The sequence below is a fragment of the Parasteatoda tepidariorum genome, chromosome 7, assembly GCF_043381705.1.
Source record: "Parasteatoda tepidariorum isolate YZ-2023 chromosome 7, CAS_Ptep_4.0, whole genome shotgun sequence".
Classification (NCBI taxonomy): domain Eukaryota; kingdom Metazoa; phylum Arthropoda; class Arachnida; order Araneae; family Theridiidae; genus Parasteatoda; species Parasteatoda tepidariorum.
The window spans coordinates 4,122,813-4,150,570 of NC_092210.1; positions in this window are offsets into that span (position 1 = coordinate 4,122,813).

The window sequence follows — 27,758 nt, forward strand, 5'->3', positions numbered from 1 at the left end:
GTCAAGAGGGAAAGCTAAAAAAAAAACGGAATACGATATAACGGAATCTCATATGTCGTCCGTATTGCTTTAAGAAATTCACCGGTTGAGCAAGTTGGGCGGGTGGGGCCCCTCTCTTTCATTTTCAATAAAACTAGACCCCTTCAAGATTTCTGAAACCCAGTGACGAACCATTAACTTCTCGGCGTTCGTTTAATGACAGAATATGACGAATGGCCAGAAAGGTATTGGATTCTGAGTAACAAATAGTTCAGCCATCTGATATAGCATTGTTTGAAAAAGTTTCCCAAATGTGAGTGATGAACGGGCCACCCCAGAGATGGCCATCATCTGGCCATATAGATTTTAATACTTTTACCACAACTCATATGAAACAGGATATTTAAAAGGCCGGCTGTTTCCTTTTGTGAAAATAAATTTCTCTTCAAGATTGTTTTTTAAATAAGCCTTTTTTCCAAAGGATTTTTCTGTCCCCCTCCCCAAATACAGTCGGATAATAAGTTCGTTTTATGGAAAATTCGTTAAATAAAAAATCACCTTTTGAAATACATAAAAAACACAAAACGGGTTTTGAATTCATAAACACTAGTTATAATTAAAATAGCAATTGATACACCTTTATCTTGTAAACTAGTATCTACTATTTATTTTGTAAATCTTAACCATTAAAGAAAGCTGCTTGGAAAGCAAGAATAGAGCAAAACATCATAAAACTATCATGCTACATACATTTTCAGCTAAAAATGCTAAATTTATGTATAAAATTATAACTGCATTTATTATAAAAGTAATTTTAAACATACTACATGCGTTCCGTATACATTACCTCATGCGTTCTTAAGTTTAATTGCTGCTGATTTTATTTCGTTACTTTTGTCTGAGTTTTTCGTTTGAAATGTAAACAAAAAGCTTTTTATTGCTTTCTCTTAAAGTGAAGTGCCGTCGAAAATCAATTCAAGGTCATTTCCCCTATAAAATGCGTTAACAAATTTGAAATGTTCCGAAATATTTTGGGAAATAGGGAAAGAAATAGGGAATATCAAAGAAAAGTTCGTTATATAGAAAATTCACTTCGCTATTTGGAAGTTATTTTACGAAGAAATTTCAAAAATGTCCTTGGTTCCTCGAAGGAAAAAAATCGTCAAATAGAGAAATTCGCAAAATGGAAGTTCGTTAAATAGAAGTCCGACTGGTTTTAAATGTTTACTTACTTCTTGTATATCAAAGTGTACAAATTGTTTGTAAATTCTCAAGTTTTTTTCCATTTGTTATCCGAATTATCATTTTTTTTTTTTTTAGATTATACTTCTCAAGTGGTGTGTATTTTTAAAATACATATATTACGGAGTCGTTCAAATATTACGTAAGTACCAAACGTTAAGGAAGTGGCTTATGATTTGCTTATTTATGATTACAAGGGGGAACAGGTATGAGCAATATTTAAAATTCCCAAATTTTAAATTTTTTTGAAAAATAGAAGAAACGTAGCTAACAATCAGGGATTGCAAAAATTTTAAATAGAAGTTAAATTTGAAGTAAGAAAAGTTCGTCGAAGAATGTCAGAGATCAAGTGTTTTGACTACATATGAAAAACAGAAAAAGACTCCTAACGAATATTGTTCTCAAAATTTTTTAAGATGAATTAAAACGTGAATTTCGTTTTATGCAAGATTACATTTTTAATTTTAATTCAGTCTCTAAGATAAGACTGTTACTGTCAAAGTCAGGGCAAAATCCAGGGGGCTTATGATTTGCTTATTTCTGCTGACTAGATGGGATGAGAGCCCAAAATTGCCAAATGCAGTCAGACTTTTGTAGTCGGACTATTTAACGAACTTTCATTTTGCGAATTTCTCTATTTTGCGATTTTTTTCGAGGAACAGAGAACATTTTGGAAATTTCTTCGTAAAATGATTTCCAAATAGTGAAGTGAATTTTCTATTTAACGAACTTCTCTTTGAGATCCACCTTCCCTATTACCAAAATATTTCAGAACATTTTAAACTTGTTAACGCATTTTGTGGGGGACATGACCTTGATTTGATATTCGAAGCCACTTAACTTAAAGAGAAATCAGTGAAATCCCTTTTGCGTTATGTTTGCATTTCAAACGAAAAACTCAGACAAAAGTAACGAAATAAAATCAGCAGCAATTAAACTTATGAACGCATGTGGTAACGCAAGGTTAAAATGACTTAGATAATAAATGCAGCTATAATTTAATACATAAATTTAGTCTTTTTTTTTAGTTGAAAATGTATGCAACATGATAGTGTAGCACGGGATAATGTTTCACGCTATTCTTGTTTTCCATACAAATTTCTTTTATGGTTAAGATTTATAAAATAAATACTAGTTAACAAGATAAAAGTGTATCAATTGCTATTTTAATTGTGTCTAGTGTTTATGAATTTAAAACCTGTTTTGTGTTGTTTAAGTATTTTAAAAGTTGATTTTCAATTTAACGAATCTTCTATATAACGAACTTATTATGGGATTTAGCGACTTCGTTAAATAGAGGTCCGATTGAACATGCTTATATAATATTTGAACATCTCCTTTGCTCCCTGGGTCGTTCCTCCTCTTTTGTCTACTGTTGTTGTAAAACCTGACTGAGTCTGTAGAAGCGTTTGACTATTTTATTATCCAGACATCACGAGAACTCTTCCCACCAAAAATCTGAGGTTGTTTGTTGCTAGGGTAACAAGAGTAAAACCATTTCTTCTGGGGAAGAATCAAAGAAATGACGTCACTCTCCCAAATTATTCCAAAAAGGAAACGATGTATTCAGCACCATTATTCGAAGTAATCCACAGAAACTACCAGAGCGAGAGAGAGAGTTTGGTGTCCGGAGAAGCTCTTGTGATAGCTGGATGGTACTTTAAGAGGACGCCATACCACGGGAGAAACTTATCGTCACAAAATCATTTCCTCCTCTATTATTAATTTAGAATTTAAAGCGGAGGAATATTAAAATCAGGCAAACCTAGAGTAATCCATAAAGATTAAATTGCTGAACAAAAAATCAAAATGTAAACAAATTATTGCAAGAGAACTTTTCTTTTCGGCTTATGTTATCTTCTCATAAATTGTGGATAGTTTAAAAATTTCTTTTTAGTATTTGAAATTTCATGGCTTACTCAAGGTTTGCCTGCGCTTCCTATTTCTCTGTTTTAAATTCTAAATTAATGAANTTAATTTTTAAATCAGATATATATATATATATATATATTTGCATTTTTGTTTGTATGCCTCGCAATTATTGAGTTACATATACCAATTGCGTTATTTAGAAGCCAATGCATTTGCATTCAGAATGCAAAACTTGAAAAAAAAATTCATTAAACGTGTGTCACAATGCTTTATTATTAATAAGATTATTTGAGGATCAAATTTATTAATGTATCTATAATGATTCTAATAGCATGTCACTCTGTACTTTCTAGATCCATTCTGTACTTTATAAGCTTCAAACTTACATTGCGTCACTCCATACTTTGTTATCGTCAGTTTTAACTAGCGAGTTAGTTTTATAAAACGAGTCAGTTTTATGAAACGAGTCAGTTTTATGAAGCGAGTCAGTTTTAAGAAACGAGTCAGTTTTACAAAACGAGTCAGTTTTATAAAACGAGTCAGTTTTATGAAACGAGTCAGTTTTATGAAACGAGTCAGTTTTATGAAACGAGTCAGTTTTGTAAATTACACTGGTGTGCAAAACTTAAGCAACAAGTGGTTTTCGGTTACAGCTCCCCTACAAAGAATAAGATAACCATGAAATTGCAGTATAATATGCACGTAATTCAGTAGAAAGATTATTTGTATGCAAATTTTTGAAATAAAGCGTCGTAGGTGATGCAAGTGTACGTAAACCTTGTGGGTTGGCGCACGTAGGTCAGAGCTGTGATAAAAGGATGAAGAGCACCGTAGTTAAAGACATTCGCTGCAAGTGCAAGTGATTTGTTTTGTGAAACATGTCTTCAAGAAATCATTTAGACGACTTAACTCGAGGAAGAATGATTGGGAAGCTTGAGGAGGGGCGTAGTGTGACCAGTGTCGCCGAAGAGTTCGGGATCATCAAAAGTGTTGTTTCTCGTGCTTGGAATGCCTTTAAAACTACTGGTACAGCTGTTCGGAAGGTTGGTGGTGGCCGTCCAAGGAAAACAACACTTAGAGATGACCGTTACATTGTTCTCCAGGTTAAAAGAAACCGTTTTCAGTCAGCGAGCGCCATATCTCAGCAACTGTGCACAGCCACAAGACAACAAGTATCAAGATTTACAATTGCCAGACGCCGCCACTAAGGTGGCTTATTTGCTAGACGTCCTGAACGCTGCATACCTTTGAAAGTTAGCCATCGGCGGCACCGTTTAGAGTGGTGCAGAGAACACGAAACCTGGACACCTTATCAATGGAGTCGGGTCCTCTTCACAGATGAGAGTCGTTTTAGTACTACAAGCGATTCTCAACGTCAGTTGATCTGGAGAGAGGCTGGACTCAATTTCATCCCAATAACATCGCGGAAAGAGATCGTTACGGTGGTCCTGGAGTTATCGTCTGGGGTGGCATTATGTTGAACGGGCGGACTGGGCTTCAAATCTTCGACCGAGGCTCTGTAACTGGAGACAGCTACTGCAATGAGGTAATCCTACCCCATGTGCGTCTGTTCCGAGGGGCCATTGGACCAGACTTCATATTTATGGATGACAATGCCCGGCCACACCGTACTGCTATTGTTCAAGAGCTACTGGAAAGTGAAAATATCACACGAATGGATTGACCAGCTTACTCTCCAGATCTAATTCCCATAGAGCATGTGTGGGATGCATTAGGGAGACGTCTTGCGACACGACAGTATCCTCCTGGTAGCACCCATCAACCGAAAGATGCGCTAAAGGAGGAATGGAGACGTTTACCCCAAGAACTCCTGGATAATCTGGTGCTTAGCATGGAGAGATGGAGTGACGATGCCAAGCAACAATTACAATAAGGGGAGGGCATATCCCATACTAGGGAACATCTTCCAGTTGCAATTACGCTTCTTCAGGCAATCATGTGTAACGCCACTATATGTCAAATAAAGCCTTTTTTTTGTTCCATACATTACTTTAAGCTTTATATTCATTTCTGCAGCATTATTCTTTTGCCATCGTTTAAGTACAAAATAATGTACATCATATTCAAATTTCATGTCAATCGGATGATTTCTTGTACAGTTATGACAAAAAACACACTTGTTGATTAAGTTTTGCAAACCAGCGTAAATTCATTTCATTACATTCATGTAAAGCGTTACCGGCACTTTATATGAATGCAAATTACATTCAAGATTTTTTTTTATGATTGCAAATTACATTCCTCCCAATGAACACATTCAAAAGGGGCAAATAATTACCACCAGGGGATAGAGCGTTCGCCTTCCAGTGAGGTAAACCGGGTACGAATCCCAGTAATGGCTGGTCGATACGAATTCCGCACCCGGCTCGCAATGACCACAGCGCTGACGTAAAATATCCTCAGTTTTGGACGAAACATGGGTTAGCGTTCCCTTGCCGTCAGGCTAACAGTGGTAGGTTTTCCTCTCCATGTAAGGCAAATGCGGGTTAGTTCTTTCAAAAAGTCCTTCACGAAGGCAAATTTCACCCAATACTTGATCCAGGAGTTCCTTTGTCTTCTGGATTGGGTTCAATATTACAAGGATATAGAGTTGAACATTAGTAGTCATAAATCCAAAAAATTGGGTCAGTTGTTCAACGAGGTTTATAAAATAAAAATAAAATTGATATATAACATCACTTTATTAGCTTCAATGTAAAACTTGTTAGTGCATTTATAGCATCATTTTATGCTTTATTAGCTTACGATTTGGAGTAACGTAAGAACACTCCATCGTATATACTCAATGCTAAAATAGGGAGATTTTACAAATTTACGTCAAATTCCGTACTCTTCCTTACACAACATTTGAAGAAACTGCGCATGCTCGTGCTTTTTTATTTTTATTTTTTTATCCTATGTCTCTCTATGTTTTGTTTCCTCTTCATTTTCGCGGTTCTTCAGAGCTACAAGCACGTCGTTCATAGTTGTTGCATGTTGCTTACTGCTTAAGTTTACCTTCAAATCAACAACATGGACGTGCTATAGATAAGGCCTGGATAGCCTGGTCGGTAGGGCGCTGGGCCCATGTCTAAAAGTTCGTGGATTCGATCCCCGCCGGCCGAAGACTCCCCGTGTAGTAAATGGTGACTGATGCACGTTAAATCTGTCGAGTCGCAAAGTCCTCCATGTTCCCATAACAAATCAAAACCTCTGGGGGTACCGATCCAGGAGTATCCTTGTCTTCTGGATTGGTTCAAAATTACAAGACTACGGAGCTGAACATTAGTAGTCGTAAACCCAAAAATTGGGTCAGCTGTTCATCGACGGATACAAAATAAAATGCTATAGATAAATTAAGAAGACCGCCAAAACAGAAAGAAGATGGTGGTTACGTTATTATCAAAAAGTCGAAGTGAATTGCGAATATTCAGAAAATTTACAGAATTAGAATGAATTCAGAAAATATACTTTTTAAAGTAATATTAAAATTGCTCCCACATTGCATTTTATTTCACCCAGACTATGCTATATATGTAGTCCCTGGTCAAATTATTAGACGCACTATAAGGTTTCTTGTAAAGTATTATCAGGTGATACTATACAGCTTTATTGTTTTTACGACGTTGAAACCGCTTTGCACTTGCTTACATTCGTATATCAATTGGTTAACATTGTAATTCAATACGTTAGAAATAAATACAAATAGGAAGTATATAAAAAAATCTCTCGAATAAAACCCATTATATGTATGTTTAAATATAAAAGTATTGCCTATAAACTAGTGCAAAACATGTCATTATTAAAACACTACAGTGCGTCTATTAATTGGGTCAAATTATTATAATATAACACCTGAATAAGGCATATACTATCTTTATATAATACATCATCTTATTTATCCTATAGTCAAATATATACTAGATATCGTGTAATTTTACCCATTGATACACGAATGTAAACAAGTGCAAACCGCTTTCAGTCACGTAAAAACAATAAAGCTGTATAATATCTCCTGATAATTAAGATTTTGCATAGAATCTTATAGTGCGTCTAATAATTTGGGGACTGTAAAATTCAGTTTCAAAAGCTCGTTATAAAATGATAAACATCCCCAGGATTCAATCAATTTGTTGATCCGGTTTCTCCGAACAAAGGTCAAAAATTCTTAAATGATAGAGAGGAACACAATTGTTGGCTTAACTTTAAGAAAAGTCTGTTATAGCCCTTCTGGGGGGGGGGGAGAATATCTCGTTCCCTAAACCACAACTCAACATTTGGAATGTTAAGAATTACCCAATAATACAGTAGTCACAAAAGATAGACGGAATCATCTTTTAAAATCCTCTTTGTTAGGTAGAGGGGGTGGCGTGGGTGGAATTATAGAGCAAATCTTGTCTCTGCTAACTACTGGTTACGGAGGGGGCCATGTGTTGGAGTCCCGCAACATTGTCATTAACCGGATCATAACAGAAAGTAAACAGAAAGAAGAAGTTCTGCTCATATCACAAATGAACATTCAGTTCTCTTTCTTTAAAAAAAAAAAAAGAAGAAAAAAAATGATTCGAAATGTTCTTTTGCAACCCCCGCCCACGCGCGTTCGAAATGGTACCCGACATTGTTAGCTTTGAGTTACATTTAATAACATGGCTGAAGGGAAATCATGGCTCTGAAAATTATGGAGTTTTAGCCGGTCGCTGGCCAAATTACATGTCTCCGATGTCTTTGGAGCGGCTCTCTCGTTTTGAAGGTGTGTGGCGGTGGGGGGAGGCTATTTACTTTTAAGATCACGATTCTCGCCTTTGGAACGGGAGCTTTTTCACTCTCCAACCCCACCCCCACCTTCATCAAAAACAAAAATAAATAAGTAAAAAAAAAAATGTGATGAGTGGTATCATTTAAGAAAAGTCTAATAGACTTTCAGTTGAAATGGCTGATTCTTTTGTTTATAATTACTTGCCTGTGTCTTAGAGAATTCGATATTCTCCTAGCATAAGAAAAAAAAAAAAAAAAAANGTCTCCAAAAAGAAAAAAAAAAAAAAAAAAAAAAAAAAAAAACACTTTTATGCACCTATTTGATTATTTTGGGTAAAACATTTATCGGTTGCCAGAAAAATTTTGTTGGTGTTTCAAGTTGCAATTTCGAGTTGCATTCATCTTTCTTAACTCTAAATACCAACACTTAATATAAACCGATTTCTACCATAGCCGGTCAAACTTTAAATTTCTTGATTGAATGCATGAAATATGGATGTTAGGAAGGAAATAAACTAAAAAAAACTTTATTATAATTAAGCAAAATTGCATATTGCTAGTTTTTGTGTATTACACACACGAAGAAAAAGAATTTTTAATTCATTGCTCAACGCGTTTTCGACATATACAGAGTGTTTCCATTGTACATTTTCCGCAAACATATTTCTTCTAATTATCATTATTTCTATAGTTCTTATGTTTATAAAAATATATAAGCATTATAATTCTTATAATTTTTCTTATAATTAATATTATTTCTTCTAAGAACTTGTGCTGTCTTGATTGTTTCGACATTTTTCTGGGTAAAAACTCACAGTTAGTTAGAAATGAAGTAAAGCTATCAAAATAAAATATAACCTTCTTACCAAAACATTTAGTTTTTGCCACTTTTTCTGACACAAAAATGCCAATCTAAAATTTTAGGTACTTCCTTGAAATTTGAATTCACAGTTATTCTGATTGAACTCACTACGCAAAGTCTTTTCAAAAATGTGCAACTTATCGAATGCAATAAGTTGAACACGCATTACATCGTATTTTCTGATCCGATAACCTTTTAAAGTAATAAATTGTTCTCCCAGTTCAATGACCGGTTGTGGTAGAAATAGGTATACGACAAGTATTATTCGAAGCAAACAAAATACAACAAAAAATTAATAATAGAATATTAACTGTATATAATTGTTGGAAAAAGTCATAAAGTCAATTGCGCAAAAGCGGTAAGATGATAAGCGCATGCAAAAGTTCTTAAACTTTCATTTGACCGGTTATGGTATGTTTCGCGTTAATGTTGAAGAAAAACAATGTATCAAAAGTAAATTGGGTGAAACATAAGTCATTATTAATAAAACATTATTAATAAAAACACTTTTTTTTCTTTAAAAGACATTTTGTTAAAACAATTAAACTGAAAAATTGGAAATACACTCAAATTTGATAGAGCACATGCTTCACAGTAAAAGATGTCCGTGTTATGATGAAAATAAAAACAATTGATACTGCTTCGTGAGTTAAATTTAAATAATTCTTATTGCATTGGACGCGATCTAAAATATGAACACTCAGTTGAAAATTTGAGTCAATGATAAGCATGAATCCCACCTATCAACTACTCTAAATATGAATCGGATCTTTAATTGATATATTATTTATAGCACATCAAAGTTTCAGAAATCGGATTGAAATCAAACAATGTGAATAAGTTACAAGTTTTTCCCCAAAGGCAGTCGGACATTGATTCAATAAATCCATCGGTGACAAAAATGTCATATGTTAAATCAGAGGTTATTCGTAATATCCGGACCAGAACGAATTATGAATTTATGGAACCAAGGATACCAGTATCTAGTAGCTCGCTATGCACACAGGGGCAATTTGCAGGCAAAAGCTCAACTTGGACGATATCTTAAATTAGAGGGTTTTTTCGAATATTGTGATAAGTAAGCAAAAGAATTTTTTTCTTTCGCACCTTCTTAGATTTTTAAAGACGTCAAGAAGTTGGAAATAAACTCGTTTTTCTTAAATATGAATAAATTAATGGATAAAATGAAATAATTTCGCCCAAATAGCTAACTTTTTTTTCTTTTTTTGTTGTTTCGGGTAATTTATAAATTCGGGATTTATCAAACGTTAAACAGGAATTTTTGTCTCCATTGTAATCGAAAAGTAAGAAAGATTCGTAAAAACACGAAACTCGGAAAATAGGGGTTTGTTAAACTGGGTCCTACAGTACTATATTTTCGGTTCTTTGATTTACCTTCTACAGTGTCCTAGTACAGAGCATACTCTTTTTTCAATTTGGATTTAACTTTGGTTCCATGATGAAGAACGTTCTTCAGTGTCCAAAAACAGGAGATACTCTTTTTTTTTCTTTTTTGTTCTAAAAAGAATAAATTTGGATTAAGAAATTTATGAATCGAAAATGAAACATTCGAAAATCATCACCATTTCTCCTTTTATCCATTGGTATAAAATCAAGAAATTAATTAGTTGCCAGCAAAATCGCCAGGAAAAAAGGCCTATCAATTGTGTTCATTTTAATCAGAGGAAGAAAAAAAAATCCGTTACATCGTGAAATTCGGTAAATCAGGATTCGATAAATTAAGAGTCCGATAGTACTGTAGTTTCAGCTCTATGACGAAGAACCTTCTTCACTGTCCAAACCCAGGATATACCCTTTCTTAGTGTGGATTAAGAAATTCATTTATCAAAAATCTAATATTCTAAAACTATCGCCATTTTTCCTTCAACTTTTATCCTTTAGTATAAAATGATTTAATTGGCAATTTTATTCACCAGGAAAAAAGGCCAATCTCTAAACTGATTCCCACGCCACATTTGATGACCTGATAGAGGGTAGATTTTACCAGTCTTGATAACGGTCATCTGTATCTTTTCACAAAACCATCAGCGTTTTGACTGGTTTTGATGATTGTCGTTTTATAAGAAGCCAAGGAGGTAGTTGATGTGATAGGCCAAATACATCTCGTTAAGTTTTTTCGCCTCCGGTAACTAAAAAGTGCAACTCGTATTATGATTTCTTTCCTAATCTCCGCCTATTTAATGAAAACTTGGCATAAAATGTTACTTATTGTCCCCAATGATGTGTTTGGAATGTATTTGCCCCGAGCTGGAAGGTGTGTTTCGATAGATGATGAGCTTTTTGCATCTGTGGTAGATAGCTTATGTTCCTAGTTTGTGCTTATTCGATCCCATGATCTGTATTTATAAATGCAGGCAGGTTAATTCAATTTCTGAGACCCAGTAAAAGACTTTGAAGTTAATGCTTCTTGGAATAAAAATTTATGTGAAGATAGCTTTGAAGCAATCATAGGGAAGGATTTAAGATATTTTCGAATGAATATAGTCTCTCTATATCTAATAATCTCTATAAGAAATCGTAAGGATCGCCTTGAAGGTTTTGGGTGTTTGCCTTAACTTTGCGAAAACTATGAGACTTGGGAACTTGAAACTACTAACTTGTGTATAGAAAAATGTACAGTGATTACGATGAAATGAAAAAAATTAACATTTGATAATTAGTTCGAATATTAATAGCTGTTAAACTTGCTTGGAAAAATACCATACGGGCCGATTCATTTATGGTAATAATGAAAAAATTCAATTATGCTTAATTCCATTCAAGCTATAACTTGAATGGACTATAGCATAGTCCATTCAAGTGATAGCTATATAGAATATACATAATTTACTCTTGTAAAAAGTACGTTAAAAAAACTTTTGAGCATTCCCGCAACAACCCATTGTTGATCAGGGAGGTCAAGGAGTTTAGGCTTCATAATTTCGTTAAAAACGACAAGATGGCGGAAATATGGTCAACATTGCTCACTTGTCAACTTTACTTCCCAAAAGAGAAGAAAGGTGATCGATTTGAAGCTGGGTGGCCCTCAAGCCGCCACTATGAATCAAACCACAGTTCTTCACATCGACTGTTGTTTTAATGAGCACCGATGCCTGAGCCCCTGGTACTCATAATATTTTTTTTCATAGTTATAATGGAGAGTTTATTGTTTAAGCATTATCACAATTTGCATTCATTTACAAACCATTTTATTTTATTTTATAACCGTCGTTGAACAGGCGACCCAATTTTTGGGTTTACGACTACCAATGTTCAGCTACATAGTCTAGTAATTAACAAAATTCAAAAGACAAGGGAACTCCTGGATCAAGTATCAGGTGAAATTTGCCCTCGTGGTCTTCCTCTCCATGTAACGCAAATGCGGGTTAGTTCCATCGAAAAGTTCTCCTAATACTTGATCCAGGAGTTCCCTTGTCGTCTGGATTGGGTTCAAAATTACAAGGCTACTGAGTTGAACATTAGTAGTCGTAAACTGAGAATTGAGTCAGCTGTTTAAAAATGGTTATAAAATAAAATAAAACAATATTTTTGGAGTGTGTACTAGTTTTATTTAGTTTTACTAACGATTGTAAATTCTTACTGTATATTATTTATTATACTAACGATCGTAAATTATTTATTATTATTAGGTATTTATTTTATTCATTAATTATGAGTTTATTTATATCATTATCGTATTTTTCATTTTATTTATAAATACAAACTACAATTGATAATTTTTTTAAAGAAAAACTTATATAAACATGTTTTTAAATTTTTTAAAGGCATTATTTTTTATTTTAAAGTCAATTTTTGTAATTTTTTATTAATTTTAGATAATTATTAATTTTTATTTAATTAACTTTAAATGTTTTTTATAGCTAATTTAATTTTTGCATAATATTTTTTGTTCTCATTGCTTGTTAAATATATAATTTTTGACCCTACATGTTTTTTTTTTGGTTGAAAATCTTTTTTCATTCTCTTAAGAGTTTTTGAGTTATTAATATCCAAGTTCTGGTGGTTTAAACCAATAAGCTTCTACTTACAATTTTTGTTAAATTAATTTGTATTAATTTTAGATAATTATTAATTTTTACTTCATTGATTTTAATTATATTTCTTGTCAAATTAATTTTTATTTAATTAATTATAATTATTTCTTACAGTTAAATTAAATTTTACTTAATAATTTTGTTTTCATTGCTTGCTAAATTTATAATTTTTGACCTTACATATTATTTTTTGGTTGAAAATCTTTTCTGCATTCTTTTAAGAGTTTTTAGTTTATTAATATCCAAGCCCTGGTGCTTTCAACCAATAAACTTCCACTTACAATTTTTGTTAAATTAATTTTCATTCAATTTTTATTAATTTTAGATAATTAGTAATTTTTATTTTATTAATTTTAATTATCTTTTTTGTCAAATTAATTTTTATTCAATTAATTCTAATTATTTCTTACAGTTAAATTTTTTTTTACTCAATAATTTTGTTTTCATTGCTTGTTAAATTTATAATTTTTGACCCTACATGCTGTTTTTTGGTTGATAATCTTTTTTGCATTCTTTTAAAAGTTTTTGGGTTATTAATATCCCAGCCCTGGTGCATTCAGCCACTAAATTTCTACTTACAATTTTTGCTAATTTTTATTCAACTAATTTTTAATAATTTTAGACAATGATTGAGTTTTATTTAATTATTTTTTATTATTAAATTAATTTTTATTCAATTAATTTTAATTATTTTTTATTGTTAAATTAATTTTCAATTAATTCTAATTATTTCTTACAGTTAAATTAATTTTTACTCAATAATCTTGTTTTCATTGCTTGTTAAATTTATAATTTTTGACCTTACATGCAATTTTTCGGTTGAAAATCTTTATAGAAAATTTATAAAATAAGAAGATTATAGATTAAAAAAAATAGACTTTCTGATGGAACTCTCCAAAACATCACGCTCTCTTCTACTCAATGCAGGACAATAAATCATTTTCTTCTTCTATCATCTTCTTTTCTTCGATTTGGAGCGCTGTCCCAAGGGAGGAAGAATTTTCTTCCTGAAAAATGATCTAAATGTCTAATATAGAAGGAAAAGTAGTCCTGAAGCGGTCAGTGCATTTATTTCCTTCAAAAAATATTGACTACGACTACAGACTTTAAAGAAAGAACAAGGTGTTAAAGCCTAAAGCTTATAAAAGTATATTTGATGGACAAGGCCGGGGACACTTTTAGAAAGGTCTTTAGATGTCGATCAAGGCCATTGGCCATTTCTTTTTTGTCCTAAATGTGCATTTGATTTTATATAAAACTTTTCCAGAAAAGGTGACGATCCATTTATTTGTTATAGCCTTGGGGAACTTTATGTTTTTTTTCTGTGATATGGAGTTTTAACTTATCTTTTGAATGTACCGTTTTGTGCACTACATTGTTTTATGTGCTGCTTTTTATGCGCAACTATGAGACTATTTATGAGTTTCAATTATGTGTTGTAACTATACGTGAATTGCAATGTACAGTCCCTGGCCAAATTATTGGACGTACTATAAGATTCTATGCAAAATCTCAATTAGCAAGTAATGCTATACAGCATTATTGTTTCTACTCAGCTGAAACCGGTTTACACTTGTTTAAATTCGTGTATCAATGGGTAAACATTGTAATGCAATGCGTTGAAAATAAATACAAATAGGAAGTATAAAAAAAATCTCCTGAATAAATACCCATTGCATGTACGTTTAAATATAAAAGTATTGCCTATAAACTCGTGCAAAACTGTAACTATTAAAACACTACAGTAGGTTTAATAATTTGGTCTAATTATTATAGTATACTATTATAATACCTGATATAATAAATATTCCATAATTATATAATATAATGTCTAATTTATCCTATCATCGATTTTATATTATCTATCGTCTAATTTAATCTATTGATACACGAATGTAAACAAGTGCAAACCGGTTTCAGTCTCGGAAAAACAATAAAGTTGTATAGTGTCACCTGTTAATTAAGATTTTACATAGAATTTTATAGTTCGTCTAACAATTTGGCCCGGGACTGTATAATATTTTCTGAGTGGAACTGTATTTATATAAAGTCTAATATAGGCGAAATACCTTCTATGTTCTAAATATTTCAAATCGACGAAATATGTTACATTCTCTAAATATATAACATAGACGAAATGTGTTTCATGATCTAACAATCGAATATAAATCGAATATATCAGTTCCACGATTCAATTATTAGATATAGACTATAAGTGTTCTATGTTCTAATTATTTAATATAGTTAGAATATGTTTTCGATTTTAGTTTTCTAATATAAACGAAACATGATCAAAACTTTAAACGTATAATATATAGACAAAATGCTGTCCATGATCTAAATATCTCAAATCGCTTAAATACGTTCTATGGTCTAAATACCTAATATAGACGAAATAAATCTTTAAAAATATCTATCTATTGTAGACTAAAATCTAATGCAAAAATATCTAATATCTAATGCACTTTGTATCCAATGTAGACGAAATATTTTCCACGCTCCAATTATCTAATATTGACGATATGTATTTTATGCTTTAAGATTTAAATATGAATTAAATATGTCTTCGATTCAAGTTTTCCAATATAAGCAAAGCGTATTTTACTCTTTAAATGCCTAATATAGACGAAGTGTGTCCTTGTTCTAACCGTCAAATATAGATAAATGTCTAATATCGACGAAATATGCTCCTTGATCTCACCGTCAAATATAGATAAATGTCTAATATAGATGAAATATGCTCCTTGATCTAATCGTCTAATATAGATAAATGTCTAATATAGACGAAATATGTTCCTTGATCTAACCATCAAATACAGATAAATGTCTAATATAGACATTGTCTCCAATTGTCTAACCAATTGTTGAAACTCCAATTGTTTAATATAGACGATAAGTGTTGTATGTTTTTGATATGGGTATAATATGTTTTCGATTTTAACTAATATAAACAAAATGAATTCCATGCTCTAAATGTAAAATATAGATGAAGTGTATTCTATTCTCTATACGTTTAACATGCACGTACGAAATACTTGTACTAAAATAGGAAAGCCGAACTTTATAAAAAAAAAAAGAAGCTGAAAATGGCCATTTGGCACTGACCCTAACTAAGGTCATTTTAAACTTTTTCTGAAAGTTTAAAATGACCTAAGTTTACTATTAAATTCTTTTTCAAGAAACTTAATGGTACATTTAGAATGCATTATAAGTATTTTTTGGGATAATTTTATTTTACACATCCTAAGTGCAAAATTTTTCATGTGTACAAATTGTGAAATTTTGAAAAAAAGAGATTTATTAATTTAAAAACATTTCATAACGGATTTATATTTTATCTTAATTAATCGAAACTCAAAATACTTTATTGTTATAATTTTATAATTATAATGTATCAATAGTTCATCATGGAAAGTATTCATTTTACAATGAAAAATAGAAAATACTGGTTAAAAAAATTTTCCTTGAGTCTATCATACTTTTCATTAAAAAAAAAAAAATTCGCAATATAATACCTCTGAAAATAAAGGGGCGGCTTTAATATATAAGGTGTAATAACGCAAATTTTTATGACTTCTATGGAGTTTTCCTCAAAACTTTAAAGCAATAAAATAATGCTATTTGTAGTTTTGAGTAAGTAATTTAAAAAAAACACGTTTCTCAGTTTTCAGATTATTGAAAATCTATTTTCATTACAGTTTATTACGAAATGATGACGTTTAAAGAAATTATTTTAACGTTCATTGCATGAAAAAAAAGATACTTATCAAAATCTGAAAACTGACAACTATAGACAATCTAACTACTTACCAAAAACTGTTGATTGCAGATTTGTTTTGGCATGATTTTGTGAGCAAAAATTAATAGAGATTCTGAAACATTGCGCGTTTTATATCATATTTGTTATTGGATGTTAACTTTGCATTTTACAGATTGGAAGATATTTTCAGACAGAGTAAATATCTATCCCCGAATTATTTGTGCAAATTAAATAAAAAAGACAAAAAGCATATTTAGAATTTTCCCTTCCCGTCTCCACCCCTTGGACAGTTGAGTTCGGTCAGTGAGGAAGGGACTTTTGACACTAAACATACCAAACCTTAATCTATACTTATTTCTACCATAGCCGGTCAAATAACCGGACTTTATGTTTCTTGATTGAATGTATGAAATATGGATGCTAGGAAGGAAATAAACTTAAAAAAAACTTTATTAGAATTAAACAAAATTGTATATTGCCAATTTTTATGTATTATTTATTTAACACAAAGAATAAGAATTTTTAATTCACGGCTGAACGCATTTTTTTTACATATACTGGGTGTTCCCATTGTACATTTTCCGCAAACATATCTCTTCTAATTATTATTATCACTGTAATTCTTATAATTATTCTTATAATTATAAGAATATATAAGAATTATAATTCTTATAATTATTCTTATAATTAATATTAGTTCTTCTAAGAACTTGTGCTGTCTTAATTGTTTCGACATAAATAAAATATAAGCTACTTACCAAAACATTAAGTTTTTGTCACTTCTTCTGACACAAAAGTGCCAAGCTTAAATGTTAGGTACTTTCTTGAAATTTGAATTCACATTTATTCTGATGGAACTAACTACGCAACAATCTTTGTAGAAATGTGCAACGAATCGCATGACATCGTCATTTCTGATCCGATATTCTTATAAAGCAATAAATTGTTCTTTCGGTCAAATGACCGGATGTGGTAAGGTATACGACAAGTATTATTCGAAAAAAAATACAAAAATTTTTTTTATAATAGAATATTAACTGTATACAATTGTTAGAAAAAGTCATGAAGTCAAATATGCAAAAACAATAAGATGATAAGCGCATTTTTGATGCAAAAGTTCTTAAACGGTTATTTGACCGGTTATGGTATGTTTAGTGCTAATATAGTGAACAATTATATTTTCATGCAATATTATTAATGTTTTTTAAAATTTGAATGTAATAAAACCTCAATACAAATAATTACCACCCACTTCTAGTACTAATCTTCCTTCAACGAGTAATGCCTGTTACCTATCTTTAGCCCTTCGAACACACAACTTTCTTTAGTAGGCTTAACATCTCGCTTCGATTCCGTTTGAGCTTACCATCAATGAGACCAGTCAATAAAGCTCCCTAAAAGAAAACAGTGCCTCGCTTGTCTTTATTGCTCTTCAATCCCTCTAGCTTTAAGAATCAGGCCACTGAAGGTGCCTTACAAATACCTTCTTGCTCAACCCCTTACTTCCCTTCAGAAAGTGAGAAGAAAAAAAAAGAGGATGCTTACAACTCAACACGGCTAACTAACAAAAGACAGTTCTATCCCAGGGATCAGCAGCAAAGGTTGGCATAAAGCTCACTCTGCCCCTTTATAAATACAAGTTAGGCGAGATTTTTCGGAAGAGGTTGATCCTCTTGCAAAACTAGGGATTTGTTTGAAATGTGTCGCCATTTTTTTTTGCTCTCTCGCATATTCAGTTTTATGCTGTCTTTACTTCAGATCTTGTTTCAATCCCTGTCAGTAATAAGAACAGATGTTTTGCTTTTGTGTGGAATAATTTTTATTGAAGTGTATTGTTCTTTTTCATTGACAGTGCTCAATAAAAGAGAGAAGGAATACCTTAATAACTTTTGATCGAATCAGCTGATTTTCACGTTCTAGGATTAAATCTTAATGAAACAAGACCCAAACCATAAATATCATTTGTACAATTCAATTAGATAATTTAAGATAAAAAATCGTATTTTATCTGACTGATTTAAATTTTTGAACTTCGAATTATTGGGTGCAATAAGGCTTCGTCGCAAAATGAAATGGTGTTTTTTTCTCTCCCTAATAATTTACTACTCTTATAACTGCTGTGAGTTTGCAACTGTTACTCATGACTCTTAGGTAAAGTTTAGCCGAATTCGAAGAGAGGTAAAATTTATTCATTTAGAATGGAGCAAAACTGTTATTGGATGCCAATGTTAACAAGTTTTAATAAAATTGTCTACACTACGATTTCGAATTTTTTTTTTAGTTTCTTTCAGTCGAAGAAATACATAAAAATTTCTCTCACTCTTTTTTTTTTTAATTTTTATTTAATACCATGTAGAATAAGTTTCTCTCACTAACCAGCGAACATTAATTTTTTTTTTCTTCACTTTCTAAACAATTTTGCCGTTAATGAATAGCTCCCTGGCGTGAAAAAATTTTCTTGTCTAAGACATTCATAAACGCCGAAATCTCTTTTAACGTTTTCATAATGAAGCCCCTTCTGTTTCTTTTTTCATTACTTAAAAAAAGAAAGAAAGAAAAAAGAAAATACACTTTGCTTGATGTGCTAAAAATTAAGCAGGTTTCGAAACAAATGAAAAAGTGGGGGTAAATTTCTCTTTGCCCTCTCCTCACTCCCGTTAATTTTGTACAATGCTATTAAATTCTAATTTGCCTGCACTCCCCACATCAAGTTCATTAAGTAAAAAAAAAATAAAAATCCTCCTCTATTAACGTGAAAATATTAATAAATGATGTTTCAGAACATAACTCTTACTTAAAATACTGGCAGGAGCAATTCCTGAAAAAAAACTGTTTTTTTTTTATTGCTTGTATTATTTTGCATCGGGAGAAAAATATATCACAGAAAATAGGAAAATAAAAAAAATATTTGGGAAAAGCCTTTACCTCCTCCATTTTACCTCGAGGGAAATGAAAACAGAGAGGGTCTCTCATCTGTCTTCTTAACTTGCTGAAAAATCTCCTCCACTTTCGCCAATCTTCCAATTACACTTGACAAGTGGCAGTGATGAGGTAAATTAAGCGTTCCTCTTCGTCTCTTTTAAGCGTCCTTTTTATTTCTTCTTTTTTATTACCATTTTCGCCAAGCTCTTTCGCCAATACAATCTCTTTTTCCAAGTGGTGACACTTTCAATTTTTTTTTTTCCTAGTGTCTCTTTTTGAACCTTTCAAAAGTCAATGTAGATGAATGCGGCTTAAACTCTCCTCGGAGAGTTGAAAGGTATATACATAAAAGTACCTTTTTTTTCTGTTGTTATTATACCTTTTTTCTTATATTTATTATTATACCTTCTTAACTCTTTCGTATGTTTTTCGTTTCTTTCTCTAATTCTTTTTTTTTTTTGTCCCTCCCCGCCAAGAAATGGTAGAAAAGAAGGATAGAGATGCCACAGACTTGTCACAAATAATTCTACGGATTATTTAATTATGTTTCGCGAGGTTTAGAAAATGAATTTGATATTTCAAAAGTTACTCTGGAGCTGTAAGGAGAAGGCTATGAATGTGACGCGGTGACAAATTTTAAGTTTGAGTCGGGGGATTTCGGGAATGAGGGGTCGCTGAACTATTTCCCGACAACGTTTTTACTGATATCGAAAACATAAAACAAAAATTACTATTCCCTTGTTGCACAGATTTTTTCTTGTTTTATGCATTTCATAATCTTCCTTTCTTTAAATATTAGTGATAGAAAAGTGAGAAAATTACAGTCTACTGAATTAAATAAATGAAATGATTTTTAAATAAAAAAATATTATTCTCTTGTTGAATCATTTTATTCGAATTCCATTATTTATCATTTAAAGTTTTTTTTAAAAAAAACCCATCTATTTAAATTATTTGCTTAGGTGAAACAAAGAGTGCCTGTTTTTCCCCCCACTTAGTATGAATTCTTTAAATTCATTAAAAAAGAAGAATATTTGAGATATTTAAAAGAAGAGATTTTTAAAGATAGATATAGATTTAAAGATAGATATAGATTTAAAGATAGATAGATATATCTTTGGATATTTAAAAGAGATAAATAATTATTTTAAATTGAAAATCGATGAATAATTTGATTTTTGCATAGTTTTATGAGTATAAATAATGCAGTAAGGAGAATCTTTTGAAATTTTTTCTTAAAAATATATATAATGCTTTGTATTTTTAAAAAAGAATGCATCTTTTTTACGTTTAACTTTTTCGATACTTTTAAAGAATATTGAGGGAATTAATTAAAGAATACAAAACTTTACCTCATATAGTTTAAAACAATTATTTATGGCTGGTATAAGTCATAACAGTTGAAGAAAAAATTGTTCTGGCTGAAAGGCGTTATACTATGTCANTGTGTGTGTGTGTTAGTGTGTATATATATATGGTTAATTTATTACATAATTATTCGAGGTAGTATTGTGGATATTTATTCAAATTTAAGTTAAATTTCTCTTTTATTCTAATAGTACTTATTGTAATTCAAATTATAATCATGCTTTTTTATTATTCTAAGAGTAATTTATAAGATAATTATTGTTATTCCACTTACAATTTTGTACATTCATATTCTAGTAGAAAAAATATTTCTGGGGATTTTTTTGTAAACACATTACATATTTTACCTCATTTTAATTTTAATTCTTGGAACTACTAACATTGTAATTCATATTACAATAGTTATGTATTTCCTTTTTATGGGGGTTCAAGGGATACTTTTTGCGATTCTACTTCTAATAATGCATTTTTCAACATTCTTGAGATATTTAATGTAAGTAAAATTCCAGTTATGTATTATCCCTATTCTTAAAAAATTCTAGGAACGTTTTTTGTAATTAATATAACAAATTTGATTACCCTTTCCAAGCTGTAATTCTTGGGCCACTCATTTTAATTGAGATTAAAAATATATAATTTTCTGATTCGATTTGTAACTATTGTAAAATTACCTTTTTTTAATGGTAATTCTTGGAATAATTCTTGGATTCTTGGAACTAAATATAATTCAAATTACAAATATATAATTTTCCATATTCTAATAAGATTCTTGGAACGCTTGCTGTAATTAATATAATTAATTGAGATTAAAAATATATAATTTTCTGATTCGATTTGTAACTATTGTAAAATTACTTTGAGCAACTATTGTAAAATTATCTTTTTTTAACGGTAATTCTTGGAACACTAAATATAATTCAAATTACAAATATATAATTTTCCCTATTCTAATAAGATTCTTGGAACGCTTATTGTAATTAATATAACGAATTTGATTACCCTTTCCAAACGGTAATTCTTGGGACATTCATTTTAATTACGATTAAAAATATATGTTTCTTATTCCATTTATAACTTTTGGGCAACTATTGTAAAATTACCCTTTTTTAATGGTAATTATTGGAGCACTAAATATAATTCAAATTACAAATATATAATTTTCTTATTCTAATAAAATTCTTGGAAAGCTTGTTGTAATTAATATAACAAATTTGATTACCCTTACCAAACGATAATTCTTGGGACACTCATTTTAATTGCGACTAAAAATATATGATTNTTCAAGGGATACTTTTTGCGATTCTACTTCTAATAATGCATTTTTCAACATTCTTGAGATATTTAATGTAAGTAAAATTCCAGTTATGTATTATCCCTATTCTTAAAAAATTCTAGGAACGTTTTTTGTAATTAATATAACAAATTTGATTACCCTTTCCAAGCTGTAATTCTTGGGACACTCATTTTAATTGAGATTAAAAATATATAATTTTCTGTTTCGATTTGTAACTATTGTAAAATTACCTTTTTTTAATGGTAATTCTTGGAAAAATTCTTGGATTCTTGGAACTAAATATAATTCAAATTACAAATATATAATTTTCCCTATTCTAATAAGATTCTTGGAACGCTTGTTGTAATTAATATAATTAATTGAGATTAAAAATATATAATTTTCTGATTCGATTTGTAACTATTGTAAAATTACCTTGAGCAACTATTGTAAAATTACTTTTTTTAACGGTAATTTTTGGAACACTAAATATAATTCAAATTACAAATATATAATTTTCCCTATTTTAATAAGATTCTTGGAACGCTTATTGTAATTAATATAACGAATTTGATTGCCCTTTCCAAACGGTAATTCTTGGGACATTCATTTTAATTACGATTAAAAATATATGTTTCTTATTCCATTTATAACTTTTGGGCAACTATTGTAAAATTACCCTTTTTTAATGGTAATTATTGGAGCACTAAATATAATTCAAATTACAAATATATAATTTTCTTATTCTAATAAAATTCTTGGAAAGCTTGTTTTAATTAATATAACAAATTTGATTACCCTTTCCAAACGATAATTCTTGTGACACTCATTTTAATTGCGACTAAAAATATATGATTGTTTTATTCGGTTTGTAACTATTGGGCAACTATAATAAAATTACCTTTATTTCATAGTAATTTTTGAAACAATAAAAATAATTCAAATTACAACTCTATAAATTTTTATTTTATTTTAGTAGAAATTCTTGGAACATTTATTGTATTTTAAATTATAGGTATATAATTCTCCTTTTCTGATAATAAATTCTTGTGATTCTTACAGAAATTCTACTTTCAGTTTAAGTACAGCCCCTTTGTTTTAACAATCTGACAAGTCCCTGTCAACTTCGGGTCTTCTGTACAATCAGCGGAGAACAGAAAACTCTTTTAATACGTTTTTTTCTTCTTCTGTTAATCTACATCAACCATTTTATTAAGTGGACTAATATTAAGTAATTGCGTTCCTCCTTGCCTTGCTGATGCGAACCACTGGAAAGGCCTAATCATGATAAACGGAGTTTTATTAATGAGGAAATATTCTTCAGCAACCGTCAAAATATTGAATTTCTCTCCCAATCACAGCGGCAATTACATCTCATAGACTACGGAAAAAGATGATCTTAATGAAGACATAGATTAATTTAAAGATCATTTGTTTCACTTAAAACTAAAAGCAGCCAATGAAAACTCTTGGCGACAGTAGTCAAACCGTTGTGCCAAAGAACGGTGGTGGCGATAAAAAAAAATGGAAGCGAGTGTAAATTATGAAACTTGGCGCTTTTTGCCGTTAAAATATTAGTTTGTGTAATTTAGACATGTTAAAAGAGATTAAAGACTTTCAATTTTGCTTTTGAATTGTCGCGATCTGCTACATTCTTTTTACGGAATTCAAATTGTGATTTTTTTTTTTTTTTTTGGAGATCTTTAATCTTTTTCTTGAAATCTTAGCACTGAATGTAACATGCTAAATGATGATTAATCTGGTTTATTAATACGCTTTATTCTATTTTATTTTAAAGGCAAAAATATTTATCATATTAAATAGATTTGATTAGTGGTTCGAGTTTTTTGTGGGGGGGGGGAAGGGAAGGATTCTGAAGCTTTATAAAAAATAAAAAAGATCTTCACATTTATTAACCCTGATTATCATAATTCGGCTTTGCTATTTTTGTTAACTTCATTGCCACAGAACAATAATAAAAAAATATAATTATTTTTAGCCAAATACCTTTCCATTCTTCGAAACAATTCAATGCTGTTTATCGATATTTAATAAAACGTAGACGCACGTATTTGCTGTACAAGAAAAAAATTTTTTGTTTAATCTTTTCGAATATTTTTATAATATATTTTCAATTTCAAGTTCATTATTTTGCACATTTTTTTCATTTTTATTAGACTTAAATTAATCTCATCATTGTTTTGTTTAATTCCCTTATTTTTTGGTCTAAGAAATCTGTATTTCTATTTTGCTGTTATACGTGTAACAGCAATCCTTTGTTAAAAACAATTGTGTTTACGTTTACAATATGTCTTTTGCACATTTATATTTATTTATTTATTTTTTAGTAACTTGCTCTGATCTTGGATCCATTGCCTTTACTATTTGGCATATTGCTCCCATACATGTCAATAATCTGTTACAAAATCTTTGCCGAAAAGGTTTGCAATAAGTCTTTTACAGATTTTGCTATTTTTTTTTTAAAAATCTCTCCCTCATCTTGAGTCAAACTCCATTATAGATGCATCAATAATTTTTCCCTCCTATTATTTAGGCCTAAAATTGTCCTGCGAAGAGCGTCCTCTTCACATCATGCTATTTATTTTCCTTTTTAATTTGGTTTGTTATTTAGTGTAACGTACTTATACACATAGCAATCTTTATTATATAGAGCCGTGATGGCTCAGGGGATAGAGCTTTCACCTTCCAATGAGGTGAATCGGGTTAGAATCCCAGCGAAGGCTGGTCGATACGAATTCCACATCCGGCTTGCACCGACCACTGTGCCGAAGTGAAATATCTTCAGTGGTAGACGCATCATGGGAAAGAGTAACCTTGCCATCAAGCTAACCGTGGGAGGCTCTCGTGGTCTTCATTTCCATGTAACGCTTATGCGGGTTAGTTCTATCAAAAAGTCCTCCACGAAGACAAATTTCTCCCAATACCTGATCCAGGAGTTCCCTTGTCTTCTGGATTGGATTCAAAATGACAAGGCTACTTAGTTGAACATTAGCAGTCGTAAACCCAAACATTGGGTCTGCTGCTCAACGACGGTTATGAAATATGAAGTCTATATTACATAAAACATTTAGGCGTATATTGTCATAAAACTGATCGAATTCCATTTCTCGCGTTGGCAACAAAGGGCTGAAACGTACTGAGATATGAGATGAGCAAAACTGATAGGCTAAGAGAGGAAAGTACATAGAACTAAACAGACTCGACGATATTTTTTTTGTTTGACACGGATTCAATGATAATTGAGAGAGATATTTTAGTTTGGATGATTAACACAAGAGGGATGTGCGTTTTATCAACAGGGATTGTCCGGAAATTTAAAGTGTTTAAAAGGATCACTGGCTGGTGGGGAACTACTTTGATGAACCTGCGTAGGAATCGAGGGTGCGTGGTATTTGTCCTCGCTAAACTGTTCCACCTTAAAGTGCTCGACTTCGCGCAGATCGTCGGGCTACCAAAGCAGGGGAGTCATGCCTTCCGCAGAGGATCAAAATTGCGAAGACATGTCTTCGGATCGTCCTCAGGGATAATTCCCAGACCGTCGGCAATAGCCCATTGTGCAGCATTAGTGTGACGTTAATAAAGTATCTACCTACCTATCTACCCTGACAAGCAATAGAGGTACTGCAAAGTTCCTAATTAGAAAGCAATAAGCCATCTGCAATAGTGTACAAAATTTTTTTCTGTACAATATTTTTAAAAATATTTGTACTTGCTTGCGATATTAGTTACATTTCTAAAAATACATTTTTCATAATTTACGCTTTTACCCTTAGAAAAATGGAAAACATCTTCAAGCACTAGAGGAACTGAAAGAAAAAAAAATTAAAGGATATTGATATGTTTTGTTAAAATGCAAGAAGCTTTTGTATTAGTGTTTGAAAAGTATTCTTTTCAGGATATTTCATTGTCGCCAGTTGTTAAATACCATAACACCAATCGTGTTTTTTGGAAATCTGCTGTTCGTGAACTTCGTACAAATCTTCAAACCTAGAACATTTCATACCACGAAAATAATAGGTTAAGCAAACTTTCATAAAAATAAACTTATGGAAGTTTTTAACCCAGCATATTTCACTAAAATTCCACAAGCTCAACTTTTTATTTTTTTATTCCCCGATTCCATTTCTTAAAACACATTTTTCTCAATTTACGCTCTAGGCAGTGCCCTGATTGTAATGTACGAGAAACTGGAGAATCCTGTTTTCTTTAGTTGACTTCCTTTTTTCCCTTCTTCTGGAAGACTTAAAAGAATGACGTCTTAAACAACTCTTTTTCCGTATAGAATAAAAATGACATTGGAATCGGATAAAGAATGTGGAGAATTTTATGCAACCAAAAAACGCATTCCAGATCGACATGACAGAAAAGAGTTGAGAGAGGGTTTTTTGAAGTGGAAAGGATAGTTGTTCCTGGTTCCGGGAAAGAGCTTGCATATGTTTTCCTGAATCTGACCTATTGGATTCTGGTGTCACATCTCCCAGATCGGCAGACCTTTTTCATGCTAAGAAGAAAGAGCTTTTCGTGCACAATGGGAAAAAGGGAGGACCATCGGTAGCCATCTTTGGACAACCCCCGAAAGTCAACCTTTTTTCGGAACTCTCAGAAAAAGGGGTTCAACTTTGAACCCATGATCCAGGCCTCATAATACGGTTGCAACAAAGTAATAAAAGTAATTTGTAACAAAGTAATTTAAGTAATTTAAATCAAATTTAAGCAGTACGATATTATGGTTCGATATAACAGATATCAGTGGCGTGCGGAGGGGAGTTGAAGGGGAATGCAACCAAAACTGCTCCAGTCATACAACCACAGAGGGCATGATAGTGACTACTGACAAAACCAAAATTAAATTTATTACTTCTTATGGAGCTGTGATGGCTCAGGGGACAGAGCATTCGTTTTTCATTGAGGTGAACTGGGCTCAAATCCCAGTTGTGGCATCCGGATGCTCATCCGGCTCGCACTTACCGCAGTGCTGACGTAAAATTGCATACATTATTTTAAAATGTTTAATACTCTCATACTCTACAAAAATAATGCAGAAAATGTTCATATATCATCCATGAGTCATTTTTAAAAGTTTTACGATTTAAAAACGGAGCCAAGTCTTATTTCCCGTTCGAGTTGAGATAAAGCAGAATTTTTTTTCTCAATTTCAAAGATAATTAATTGTATTATATCTTGAGAGATAAAAAAAAACTAATGTTTTTTGGATCCCGAAAATTCTTATATGTATATATGTCACGGCGAAAGACCGAAATCGGTGGTTGTTGACTTTCACCGGTGAATGTCGACAAACACCAGATACGTAGGTGAAAGATCGATTATTTCATTACATTCTTGTACATTCGGACCCTCACCGGTGTATGTTGACAATCACAGATATGCTTTGGTGAATGTCCGAAATATTTATCACATTCGATTTTATATGAATTTATTCGTGGATATAATTACATTTATTCGATATTTTAACCCTACACTGATGCTTTTTTTAAGGTTAAGTGCCACTGCCTGGTATACATTTGCCCGGTACTCCAAACACTGATGTTTCTTCTAATCTATCGTCAGTAAGTATTAAAATATAGAATAAATATAAATATATCAAATAAATATAATAATATTAACGAATAAATTAATATAAAATTGGAT